We start from the raw sequence: 13,763 nt of genomic DNA, 5'->3' as shown, positions 1-13,763 counted from the left end.
CTGGCTTTGTGAGCTGTAGCTGATTACAGTTTGGTAGCACAGTCACGAGAATGGGTCTGCAAGCTTCGACTTAATACTGCATATCATTTAATAGTATAATGCTGAATTGATGGAATTCATTCATTGAGTTTCTTATGCCTTTCTTTACTACCATCTGGTCTGCTTGAATAAAAGCAGGATAAGAATAGAATATGTTAACAATAATGTGTGTGTGTGTACTCTATTATTAAACACCCTGGGTCTTATTCTTGAAACCTTTAAAGAAACTAAAATCTTAAATCTATCTTCCTAAGAAGTTAAGAACTGCTATTCATGACATATCTTGAGAATTCACCTACATGTTAAATAGACCATTTTTTTTTTATTATTTAAGAGTTGGAGGAAAATGTAAACACCTGTGATATATTATAACATGCATCCTATGTTTTCTTTTTTATTAGCAATCTATTATTTTTTGGCTATTATAGGCTACAAAGGTAGTAGTGTAAACAACCCTTTTTTCCCTCCTAAGAACACTCACTCAAACAACAAGAAGGTGTAGACATAATAGATGCAGAAATTAGATGGAATCAGAAACTCTAAACCGTGTCACTGCTGGCTTCTGACACTTACTCAATTTCGTATTTCATGTTTTTACACTTTTTCCATGAATCAGGCTTTTGAAATTGTATATAAACATATGGGTCACTGCGGTAATAAAAGGTCTTGTCTCTTGATACAGGGGTGGTACCGACAGACTGGAAAATTGCAAACGTAATACTAATCCACAAAAAGGGAAACAAAACTGAACCAGGTAACTACAGACCAGTAAGCCTGACTTCTATTATATGCAAACTTATGGAAACTATAATAAGATCCAAAATGGAAAATTACCTTTATGGTAACAGGGTCCTGGGAGACAGTCAACATGGTTTTAGGAAAAGGAGATCTTGTCTAACTAACTTACTTGATTTTTTTGAGGATGCAACATCGATAATGGATAATTGCAAAGCATATGACATGGTTTATTTAGATTTCCAGAAAGCTTTTGAAAAGTCCCGCACAAAAGATTAATTCTCAAACTGAACGCAGTTGGGATTCAAGGAAACGCATGTACATGGATTAGGGAGTGGTTAACATGTAGAAAACAGAAAGTACTGATTAGAGGAAAAACCTCAGAATGGAGTGTGGTAACCAGTGGTGTACCACAGGGATCAGCATTAGGTCCTCTGCTATTCCTAACCTACATTAATGATTTAGATTCTGGTATAGTAAGCAAAGTTGTTAAATTTGCAGACGACACAGAAGTAGGAGGAGTGGCAAACACTGTTGTAGCAGCAAAGGTCATTCAAAATGATCTAGACAAGATTCAGAACTGGGCAGACACATGGCAAATGACATTTAATAGAGAAAAGTGTAAGGTACTGCACGCAGGAAATAAAAATGTACATTATAAATATCATATGGGAGATACTGAAATTGGAGAAGGAATCTATGAAAAAGACCTAGGAGTTTTTGTTGACTCATAAATGTCTTCATCTAGACAATGTGGGGAAGCTATAAAAAAGGCTAACAAGATGCTCGGATACATTGTGAAAAGTGTTGAATTTAAATCAAGGGAAGTAATGTTAAAACTGTACAATGCACTAGTAAGACCTCATCTTGAATATTGTGTGCAGTTCTGGTCACCTCGCTACAAAAAGGATATTGCTGCTTTAGAAAGAGTGCAAAGAAGAGCTACCAGAATTATTCCGGGCTTAAAAGGCATGTCATATGCAGACAGGCTAAAAGAATTGAATCTGTTCAGTCTTGAACAAAGAAGACTACGTGGCGACCTAATTCAAGCATTCAAAATTCTAAAAGGTATTGACAGTGTCGACCCAAGGGACTTTTTCAGCCTGAAAAAAGAAACAAGGACCAGGGGTCGCAAATGGAGATTAGACAAAGGGGCATTCAGAACAGAAAATAGGAGACACTTTTTTACACAGAGAATCGTGAGGGTCTGGAATCAACTCCCCAGTAATGTTGTTGAAGCTGACACCCTGGGATCCTTCAAGAAGCTGCTTGATGAGATTCTGGGATCAATAAGCTACTAACAACCAAACGAGCAAGATGGGCCGAATGGCCTCCTCTCATTTGTAAACTTTCTTATGTTCTTATGTTCTTATACATACAGTATGAAGAGATGATGAAATACACTGAGGGGTTTTGGCCGTTTCTCAGCACAGAAAAGAAAACAGAATGTCGACTTGGCCAGTCCTGTTAATGTAATCTTTCTGAATTTCAATGTTCTGCTGTATTTGGAGATTAATTCACACATTCATAAACCCCACTACAAGCAACTACACACACTTAGCTTCAGTCAGTGTGTCAATACCATGTAGCACATTTAAAGATGTATGAAAAAGAAAATAGAGAATCGATTATCCAATTGGAAAGAAGCTTTGAGCTTGTCTGTTTGTCATATATAAACCATATTTAATTATATCTACTATTTACCGGTATATATTGTAATACAATTTTGTTACAACATTCTTTAGCCAAGGTATACATGATGGAACCAGTCAGTCTGTCTGTGTGTCCATATGTCATGCTTACATTTTAATACTATATATCCAAAATGTAATTGAGGATTATTTTTTTACATTTGTAGGTATGTTTCTATTACATTTGCTATTAATAATACAGCTGCAGGTGCTTTTTTTCCAGAAGATACCTCATGAAAGAAGACCATATCTCTCATTCATATTATGCATTATCTAAAGTGGTAGCATCTGAGTGCAGCCACTGAGTTTTTTATGATTCACAATCTAAACGCAAAATATGGGAATTCAGTCTTTGACAGCCCACTCCTCTCCAGGATCTCATTTGCCAATATTTTGTGTTTTCTCCAGATGAAATACAAAGCAAGCTTGGCACTGTGAAGTGTCAGTGGTCCCAGGAGGTTATTTCCTGTTACACTGTCTCACCCGAGGTCCTCGGGATTGTGAGAGGAAGGTGCAGAGGCGCTAGCAAACACGTTCCATGGAAACATTTATTCGTCAGCTCTCCAAACTTTCCTGCTGCTTACTTGTATTGCTATGGGATCAAGACTGTTCCCCCACCCCCCCAGACAATTTACCATTTCCTAGGCCCCCAGGCAATCTGTGTGGTTAACAGCATTCTGAGGTGTCTGCTTAGGTAGCAGGTGGGTGATGCTGGAAACAAGTATTTAAAATAATAGAACATTAGAAAAGCAAACTGGCTCTGAGTCCAAATCACCTGGTGAATCGTTTGAAACAGAGACGCTACCTTTCGCTTTACTCTAAAACGTATTTGACAAAAACATGATTATTACCTTCTGTGAATGAAATTGGGTCATTTATCCGGTGACTGCTGACAGGTTGTTTTCTCTGCGATGAACGCAGCAGACACATTTAGACCTTTTCTCCCGGGGGCATTATGGCACCCCTGCTTGCAATTATCCTAACATTCCATTACATATTATGTGGGCTTGCTCTTGAAAATCAATAGGACCTGTGCAGTGGCTTTCTTTTATTACATATTAGTTTTGTGGGGCATCTTCACTATTGATAATAAGTGGTAGAAACAATATGAAACAAATTCAGAGGTCCCCTAATTTATTTGGTGGCTGCATAATTAGCAGGGTAAATAGAAGCAGGGAAAATAGACAGGATTGCTCCCTGTGGTTTAATTAAAAGTAGTGCACAAGATTACCTGCTACGCCTATAACTAGTGCAGTAGCAGCTCCGTAATACTATATATCAGTTAGTTTTGCTGTTGTGTAACACACTGTTCGACAAGTTGAAAGAAAGCCAGAAGTGGCTTGTAGTTCTGAAAAGAGCTAGTAGTCACTGACAGATAATTAACTAATACCTGTATACTATTTCAGATATATGCAGAAGGAAAATATTTCCTCTCTGATTCGTATTCCCCAGCTACCCTTTTCCGAAGAGGCGTGAAGTAAATTTGCTAATTAGGAGGCATTACACAAGCTGCTCCCATGAAGACTAAGGGTCTTTTGGAGTAATCCTCTCACTTGTCCAGATAAATAACAGTCATACAAAATGCCTGCTCAAATTAAAGGGATTATTTGCAAGAGACAAATGTACAAACAACTTCAGGTCTGTGCTCTCTGATGCATGCCCATGAGCTGCCAACCATGTGGTGTCCCAATGCATTTAAAAGTGGCAACAATAGAGTACAATATGCACACTAAGAGGTTAGAGAATGACATAATTTCATAAATGTCACCTGTTGTGCGTTTGCATTTGCTGTGCAGATTTCCCTGTGCAGTTCTGAAAGTAGCACCCTCTATATACAGCAATATACAACAAGGTTTGAAATGTACTTATTAACTCAACTCAAAGCTTAAACTCAAAGAATGGAACAATATTTTCCCTTATTTTTGTAACTTTGTAGCATTTTGAAAGCAATGGCATTACATGTAATTTGTGCAGTAGGTCACTAATATGCTGTTTTGACTTTTTGCCTGCTATCTTTGATCTGCAGGGTGCAGTCGGGTTGCATTTGACATTCAGGTAAACTATAAAACCGTAGGCACTGCAGTGCAGCTAAAAAATGCCTCTTACTGCAACAAATGATAACCTCTGTGCATTTATACATGTCCTGTCTGCAATCCAACCTTATTTTAAAAACGATATAGGATACATACAGGAGGCAGGTGGTTTGCAGTTTAAATGTACACTTTAACACTACAACTGCCGCAGCTGTCTTTTTTACGTTCTATTAAAATGCGCATAAAACTACTGCAGCGTCGCACGCTACCAAACCGTTCTTGTTAAATGTAGTCAAAACAGTGTTTACTTTTAATTCTGATTTCCTCACTTGTATTTTCCCATAATTTCTTTGTAAAATAGGACGTTTTGATGTTATTGTTTGTTTTCCTTCAGGATATTGTCTGTGACATAGTTTTTTCAGCCTGCTTGTTACACGTGAGGAGAACCTGTTACAACACGAGCACTGACACGAGACTTGGGGCTGGTGTTGGAAGGGCACTTATGATTGTAAATGCTGGGCTACAAAACAGAGTGGTTTTAGCAGTTTAGATACGACTTTTGTGCCCGAGATTTGTTTGTTTGACTGTTTTATTACAAGCGTTTTCTGTTTACCCTTTTATTTTGTGTCTGAGTTCGACACTGTTGGCTATTCAAAGGTAATTTCCGTCTAGAGTCTTGAAATAGCTGGTTTGGTACACTAGTATTCAGTAACTTTTTTTTTTTTTTCATTATAATCACGCATAAGACTTGTTGAACTATTTTTACAACTGTTGATAGATAAATCACCTCTGAAAATGTCTCCCGTAGCTATTCAAAACAAGCGCGAAGTTCTCTAATTCAGCAGCACTAAGCCAAACCTACTGTTTTTATTATGACAGTCAAAATGACAGCTGCGGTAGTTCTAGGTATAATGTATTATATCTCCAGAAGTTTCTGCAGCCCTGGTCTACTGATGGTTTGAGATGTAATATATATATATTTAGCAAAAGTCAAAAAAGCACAGGTGCCTAGCTGCTAAATCAGTGAAGAAAAATGCATTTAAAAAACGTGATGCGCCAAAAAGACTGCACTGATAGTTCTAGTGCTAAACAATTAAGAGAACTCTGTATGAAAATGCTAATTTCAATGTTACCCATGTATTCTCAAATTCTAATGCGTACCAATTGAAGCCTTGTATTTGTGACAGGTTATTGCTCAGTGCTGATGCTGCTGCTCCCTCTGTCCTTGTCTTCCTTGACCTAACTGCGGCTTTTGATACCATAGATCATAGCATTCTTCTTGACTGCCTTCAGACGTATGCTGGGATCTCTGGAACCAGTCTCTCCTGGCTGTCCTCTTACCTGTCTAGACGCATGCAGTCTGTTTTCTATGATGAAAGCAGTGCTGATGCTAACCCAGTCACGTGCGGTGTCCTCCAATGATCTGTTCTTGGGCCTCTTCTCTTCAACATCTACATGCTTCCCTTGGGTCACCTCATCCACCAACATAACCTCACGTTTCACTCCTATACACCCTGCTCTACCTAAAACTAGACCCTGGCTATCCCTCTGCCATGGTTCAGCTCTCAGCTTACATCCAAGACATTGAGATCTGGATCGATATCTGCCTGTTTTCTTCAGCTCAACACCAACAAATCTGAACAACAACTTCTAATAGGATCAAAAACTCAAGAATCTCAATATTGCTGTGAATAGTTACTAAGTTACTAAGGGGTTGAGTTGGCTGTAAAGGTTTTACAACTCAAACTCCCATAAGCTTCAAGTTTTTGCTGTGCTTCTCGTTAATCAATAACTGCTTTTCAAATGACTGAAACGTTTTCAGTCTCTCTGTGTTCCTTCTTCTGAAGTGGAATGTAGGGATGTGACAGAACTACAGCACTGTAATATCTGGAAGGAACATTAGTTCATTAGTAACCATTAAAAAATCAAATACACTTTTACCATAGTGCATATTTTATATAGACCAGTGTTAATCCTTGGAAATTATGTTAATACGTACTGAAAATGAATAACCCAAATTATGTAGTGTTTTAATTGCTTGGTACCTTTTAATTCTGGGTCACTCTCTTAGGCTAACATAAATACCTCAGTTCACCCCACGTTTTCATAGCTCCAATAATCAGGCTATTACCCAGTGGATGTTTATGTAACAACATGCTTCAGGACAACCTTAATATTGTTCTGACACAAAAGCCTTTAAATCAAGTCATTTTTGTTTTGTGCTGTTTTCTTTCTTGGAATATTTTCAAAAGCGGTCATACTCTGATTATCAACTAGGACAACAGCAAACAAACCCTCCCAGGCCTGGAGGAGGCGACATTAACCCTTTAATGCAGTGCAAGTTCAGAGCAGTAGGAACAGATGTATCACAGTTTGTAGCACATTCATAGGTGCTGTCATCATTGAAGCATGCTGCTTTTTTGTGTAGATGTGATTTATCTCCTAATGCACTGAGAAAACAAATATAATGATATAACGTGCAACATGGCTGAAATGACAAGGCTTACTGAGCTGAACACAAATCAGATATTGTACCATTACTGTGTGTAGCAATTCTCTACATTCAGGTGGCTCTCAATTATGAATATTAGTTGTTAAGCATTACTATTTTTTGTTTTTGTGAAACAGCAGGGCAGAGGTTAATTCCTGCCTGTTATCATCACACCACAGGTACCTGGAATAGGAGAGAGGGGTACTGATTGGTTGGTTAATTGCAAATCAATCAGTAGGTAATAAATCCACCTGCTAGGTAGGTGTAGATAAAAGTCTGGCGTCAACCCAGTGAGACTGGAAGGTGAAGGGCTAGTGAGAAAAGGTTGCAGGGTGGAGGGTTAAGAGTGCCAACAATATGGTAACCATTATGATTGCGTTTTGTTTGTTTAGTTTTTGGTTTGTTATTATAAGTCCTATGGTTATTTAGAACCCTAGTACAGTATATACCAAAAGAAACAAAATGAAACCGCCATTAGTATGAAATCCACCCCAACATGTGTCTGTTGAATGAAATAAAAATAAAAATAAATCATCGATGCAGCTTTCTCTGCTTTTTGAATATTGCCACATTGTCATTCAACAAAGTAAACGGTTACTAGAACTAGTTATCTCCCCCATTTTATCTTGGTTTCTTCGCTAGCCGGGAATTCGAAGGTAGTTTTGAACCTTCAAAGGTTTGTCAAGTGGCATTTATGCACTTTTTTCTCTCTATTAACAGAAACAGTTTAACAATGTGTGAATAATATAAATCACTTGGATTTGTATAATGTATATTATGTAAACAAAAGTTGTTGTATTAAAGTTCACTACCAAATTGTTATACGTAGCAACTCTATATGGTGCCTCTGCTGTGAATGGAGCAGGGTATATTATCCAAAGAACTGGGGGAGGGGGACGGGAGTTCCAGTAAAATATGTACTGAATACCTAGTTTACAAGAGGTAAGAAACGTACTATGGTACAATATGTTTTAAACATACAAAATATACGTTAACACTAATAATTCAAATTTCGAAAAATGAGCCCTGTCCGCTCGCCCCCTCCAGCGGGAAACCAATTTCTTCATTCACCATCTCGACAGCAAAGCGTTGTATAGCGTACGCTGTATTAAAACAAATATGACAAAACCGCTCTGCTGTTTGGTATGTTTGATATATTTTGTTAAATGCCTAGGCGACCCCACCCCCACCAAAAAACAAAAGTTTAATGCAAACTGTGCAAGTGACTGTTGATGTACGTTGTATAATGGAAGCACAACCAATCTCCAGATCACTTGACAAGCGTAAGTTCATATCGTTGTTAATATTTTTAGTGGTAGTACAATGTTACTGATAACCTTTATTTTGCCTGTCTGCTGCGGTTGGCGCTGGTGCAATACAAGCTTACTGTATCGCAAGTAGCATCAATTACGTGTAAATAAACAACGTGTATTTAAATGATAAAAACAGGATTGGTGTTCTATATAATGTATATTTAAACTACTTGTGAACGTTTTATTCTATTTATATGGATTACTTGTGAAATAGGATGTTCAATCAAATATAAACAAGTAATGGTGACGTTGCCATTAAATTATATAAAGGTTCGAACCTTCCTTCGGTAATGTGTTCCAAACCTTGGAAGGTCAAAATGTACCCTTCATTTTAGCCCTAGTAAAGAATAAGGTAATAGTGCTACGAAACCTCTAATTATTAGTTGTTGCCAACCATAGCCTCTAGTAGAAAACGAGACTCCAGTTTCAACTTGTAATTTTCCCTGCATGGAGTTTTCAGAAAAGGGAATACCAACACATGTTTATTCTTATAGAGGAGCAGCTTTTACTGTGCCTCAGAGCAGAAATGGAATGTGTATTATTGCAGAGCCTTTACAAAAAGATAACAACTAAACTCTTAATTCCAATAGATTATTTATACTATAATGCCCAATCCAAAGGGAATTATCAGTGGTTAGGAATTGTTTTTTTAAAGGCAATGTTTTTTTTTTTTTTTTCTGTTCTTTCTGTGAAAATGTAGTTAACCCTTTGATCTCGTATCAGCCAGTTCATACCATGGCTGAAGATGAGTACAAACATGGGGGTTACGATGTTCATACATCTGGTAAGTGACATTCTCCTCCACTAAAGTATTTGCCTGTAGAATCACATGCTCTTCTTTCATGTGTACAGCACTTTCATAGAGCATATGTCATTAAGATGTGAATGTTTTTGGGTTTTTTTTTTTGTATTTCAATATCTTTTTGCATATAATTTGTTGTATTCTTCCACTAAACAGATTTAAGAACAGAACAAATTTAGACTCCAGAAATGTCATTTCACTCCTTTTTCAATGAACTTTCACTGATACTGGCTGTCTTCAATTATTCCCTTCATCTCTTATATTTTCAGTTGTTTATACTGGACTAATACGAGCTCAGTTGAGTTTAAGAAAGAAAAAAAAAAAACCCTGGTGTTCAAATGTTCAATATGATAGACTGCATTTGGAAGACATCGTGCTGTAACTGTAAATACAAATTCCCCTATAATCCCCTAAACTCCAAACTTCTCCAAACTGGGACAAACCTGTGACCCTTACTTTGGTTTGTATTATAAATTAAGTATGTTTCTGGAAGCATGAGAGGAAACAGATGTAAAATAAAAAATATGGCCATTAATCTTCCCAACTTGTATTTTCCAGTAATTTACAACATTTTCCCTAAGGCAGCCTTTGAGTGCCATATTAGCATGACAAGGGATAATGTTCTGAAATTAATTAGGTCTGGAAAAAGAAGCAATAGGCTCCTATATTTATCCCACACTAAACATATTTTTGCTGTATCCGTTAGAGATCAAGGTATTACCATGTAACCTGCCCTCCAGGGATGTCATTTGCTATAGGGCAGTGGGGTCAGTCCATCCCCCCTCCCACCTTGGTTTACCCCCCATACAATCTATATGACAGTATATCTTCCATTTTTTGACACGCCCCCCTGTACCCAGACACATAATATAATCACATATTAACCTGGATCTAACCTGGCTCCGGAATGAAGTCGGCGATGGTTGCTAAGTGATCTAGTGCTCAGAGTCTCAATGCGACTGTTGGCGCCATTCATTCATTTTTTATTTCTCTAATAATATAATATTATTCATATTATGAGTCAAAGGAAAAAGTCAGATGTTTGTCACATCACGTGCAAAGCAGAAGAAATTAAACACAGCGAGACAACAAAGAGGGATTCACTTGCAGAAGAAACTATTAATATGCTCTAAAGAAAAGGTACAATAGGTTTAAAAACGAGATTGAGGCTCATGGGTATAGGGCTGTGTTGTGCGTTTCCGGGTTTGCACAGCTGCTCTAAACTCATCATGGATCGTCAGACAATAATATTTATGGTGGTATACTACAGTATTAGATACATTCTGGTTGAAGTATACTGTTATAATTACTGTTGTAAAATGTTACATTGCTTAAATATGCATTTATATGGAATTAAGCAATGTTATACAAAACAATGGATTTCTTTTTATAAGATATTGTAGTGGCCGGCTATGTGCGTGGGTTCTTCCGGTTAATGAAGAGACAGGCAACAGGGTGCAGTGAAAGCAGTGAAAACTGCTGTTGTATTTCATCTCTTTTTGTCTCATAGGATCTTTTCACACTCTTTTTATCAATGGGCTCTCTCTCATACAGTACTCCCAACTCAACTCTCCTCAATTGGAGTGCAGCACTCCTTTTCATGGGCGCTGACTCCACCCACTCATCACCCATTGGCCCATCTGTCTTCACTCACATTCACACACACACAGAATCTAAAAGGCAGACCGGCTGCTCAAGGAGAGAGATTAGCCGGTGAAACAGACTCGCACTCACAGACAGCGAGCGCACAACACAGGCAACATTATAGGTACAGTACAAAGTCTTAACCCAGTTGGTCGGTCATGCAGGCCAGGGGGCTGTCTCCTGCTCTGCTGCTCGGGGACAGACGTTGAGGATACTGGGGGGGTTCCCTGGCCTGGGGTGACCGCTGCTCGGGGGAGGGGGTTGCAGGCTGACTGAAGAGGGTTCCTCGGGCCCGGGGGGGGGGGGGGGTGTGGCACACGGGTGTTGAAAAGGGGTCCCTTGACGGCAGAGCAATCTCCTATGCTGCTGCTCAGGGAAGTGCGAAGGAGCAGCCAGGGGGAGGGGTCGTTTGTTGGCGCTGGGCAGCAGGGGGTGCCTCGCCATGTACGCGGTCATCTTGGTAGGAGGCAAGGAAGTCTTGGTGCAGGACGAGATGGCGACCGGTGGGGGGGGGCAGCTTCACCAGGTAGATCACTTCACCAGGTAGATCACTTCACCTAGGTGGTTGATGATCTTACAGGATCCCACCCAGGGGCTGTCGAGCTTCGGGGAGTGTCCCTTCCTTGGGCCCATAGACCCAGAAGAGCGCTCCAACCTGGAAGTGTCGCCCCTTCTCCTGCACGCCAAAGTTCTGCTTTTGACATATTCCTGAGGCCTGGAGGTGGTCCAAAGCAAACTGGTGTGCAGTGTCCAGCCGGTCTTGCAGGCAACAGGCATACAGCCTAGGGGGTAGTTCACCTGTGTCTGGTGGGCACCCAAAAAGCAGATCAGCGGGGGTCTGGAGATCCCTACCCAGCATAAGCAAGGCCATTGTGCAGTTTGTACTTCTGAGTGCAGCTCCTGGGGGATCCCAAAGCATGGGAAGAAGCCTTCGATCATGCCACTTAGTCATCCATCGCCACCAGCACAAAGCGGTTGCCGCTGTCCAACATGGGGAAGGGTCCAAGAACACCTGACTCCACCTGACTCTCTCCATGAGTGCCCCTACCGGGAACTGCTAGATCGGGGCGTGGGATTGCCCAGATGGTCCTTTGCGGGCTATGCAGTCGTCGCACTGGTGGCAGTGGTCCTCCGCATCCCTCCGACATTGGACAGTAATAGGACTGCTGCAGGAGCTGCAAGATCTTGCTCACTATGAAGTGTCCAGTGCCATTGACTCCATGGACAGCGCTCAGGACAGCGGGTTGAACAGTCCAAGGAACCACTAGGTGGCGCTGCTCTTCTCCAGATGTTGGCTCCACCCATCGTCGCTGCAGCACCTCCTCCTGGAGTGTCAGACCACCATATCACGCACATAGCCCTTTGGTGGTGATTGCCCGTCCTGTGTTGGATGGCGAAGTTGTACTCCCGCAGCTGTTCCAACCAGTGGGAAAGTCACCCTTCAGTCTCCTTAAAACTAACTAGCCACTGCAGTGGAGCATGGTCAGTCCGCTGCGTGAAATGCACAGGTACGGCCGGAACTGCTTAAAGGCAGCTACAACATCGAGCAGATACAAAAGCGAGCAGCTCCTGGCTAGTGATATATCAGCACTCTGGTTTGCTTAAGGTGCGATTGAAGTTGGTAATCACCCTATTTCCTCTGGCCATTGGCTGGGACAGCATGGAGCCTGGTTGCTGGCTGAGTGTCAAGGAAGAAGGGCAGCTGAGTTGCAGGCAGCATCAGGATGGGGGCTTGGGTGAGCGCATCCTTCAGCGAGCTGAAGGCATTCTTGCAGGGCTCTGTCCACTTGAACAGCTGACGTTTGTGGAACTTGGTGGAGGGCAGCGGCGATGCTGGCAAACTGTGGGACAAAGCAGCAGCAGCAGTATTAGGAGGCAAGTCCTAAGAAGCCACACACAGCTGTCGTTGGTCAGTCAAGGTCGGCCAACTCTGGACTACCTCGATCTTTTCAGGCTCGAACTGGATTCCATCCTTACCCACACGGTGCCCCAGGAATGTGACCTCCCTCTGCATCAGCCTGCATTTGCTGGGGTGGAGCTTGAGCCCAGCGGTCCTGAGTCACTGTACCACCCCCCTTAGTTTGGTTAGGGAGGCCTGTGACGGCGTTAACCAGTAAGTTGTCCAAGTAGACGAGGCAGCATTGGGCAAGGTCAATCAGGGCAGTGCAGGGTACTCCCTCTGTGTAGACCAAGGTGTGGAGGAATGTTCTGTCTCTTGTGCACCCAACCACGTCAGCACTGGGGTTGAGTCTGGTGGTTGTGTGACGTGGCAGGGGCTCCTCGTCTTGTAGCATGGCCTCATTTGCTCTGACCTGGTTCACAGCTTCCTCCAGCATTCATGCACCAGCGAGGTGGATCTGATGGAGCAGCAGTGGTGGTTGCAGGCTGCGTAGGAAGGTATTCAGGGCAATCTCCTGGCTGAAGCTGTTGGACTCATCATGTGTTGGGCTCATCTTGCCAGGCATGCAATGTCCGCAGCTATGGCTCCCAGCTCTCCTGGTCCTCTCCTCCGGTGTTGGAGATGGTCCTGCAAGCTGAGGCAGGAGTCACAGTCTCCGAATCACCACTTCGTCGTGGTCAGTGCCATGCAGTCAACCCTCTCCTCCCAACTCTGGTCCAAAAGCACTTGAGAGGCTAAACCCTGTAGGGCTTGGGACAAGTAGGTAGCCTTCCTGCAGTCCATCCAGTCAGTCAGCAGCGAAACAGTACTGTTGTACCCAACAGGGTTCACACAGAAGGACATTGACCAAATGAAGTGTCTTGATGGAGCACAATTGCATGCTGAGCAAAACGTAAGCCTGGAACAATCTATGTACTGTAACCCTCTAATACCAAAGCACAGTAGATATTAGAATATAAATCTCTATCTTGAAAATATATGGGCACATTTTCTAAGCTTTTCAGTCTCATTTTTTAAAAGAGTAATTCCATGTTAATGTTAAACAGGTAACTTAAGAGTGCATGTCAGACCTTATATTATATTTGCAAATTAAACTGTGTTTTTTTTTCCTTTTA

This window comes from Polyodon spathula, chromosome 6 (assembly GCF_017654505.1).
Source record: "Polyodon spathula isolate WHYD16114869_AA chromosome 6, ASM1765450v1, whole genome shotgun sequence".
NCBI classification, from domain to species: Eukaryota; Metazoa; Chordata; class Actinopteri; order Acipenseriformes; family Polyodontidae; genus Polyodon; species Polyodon spathula.
Note: the sequence above shows the minus strand (reverse complement) of the source record.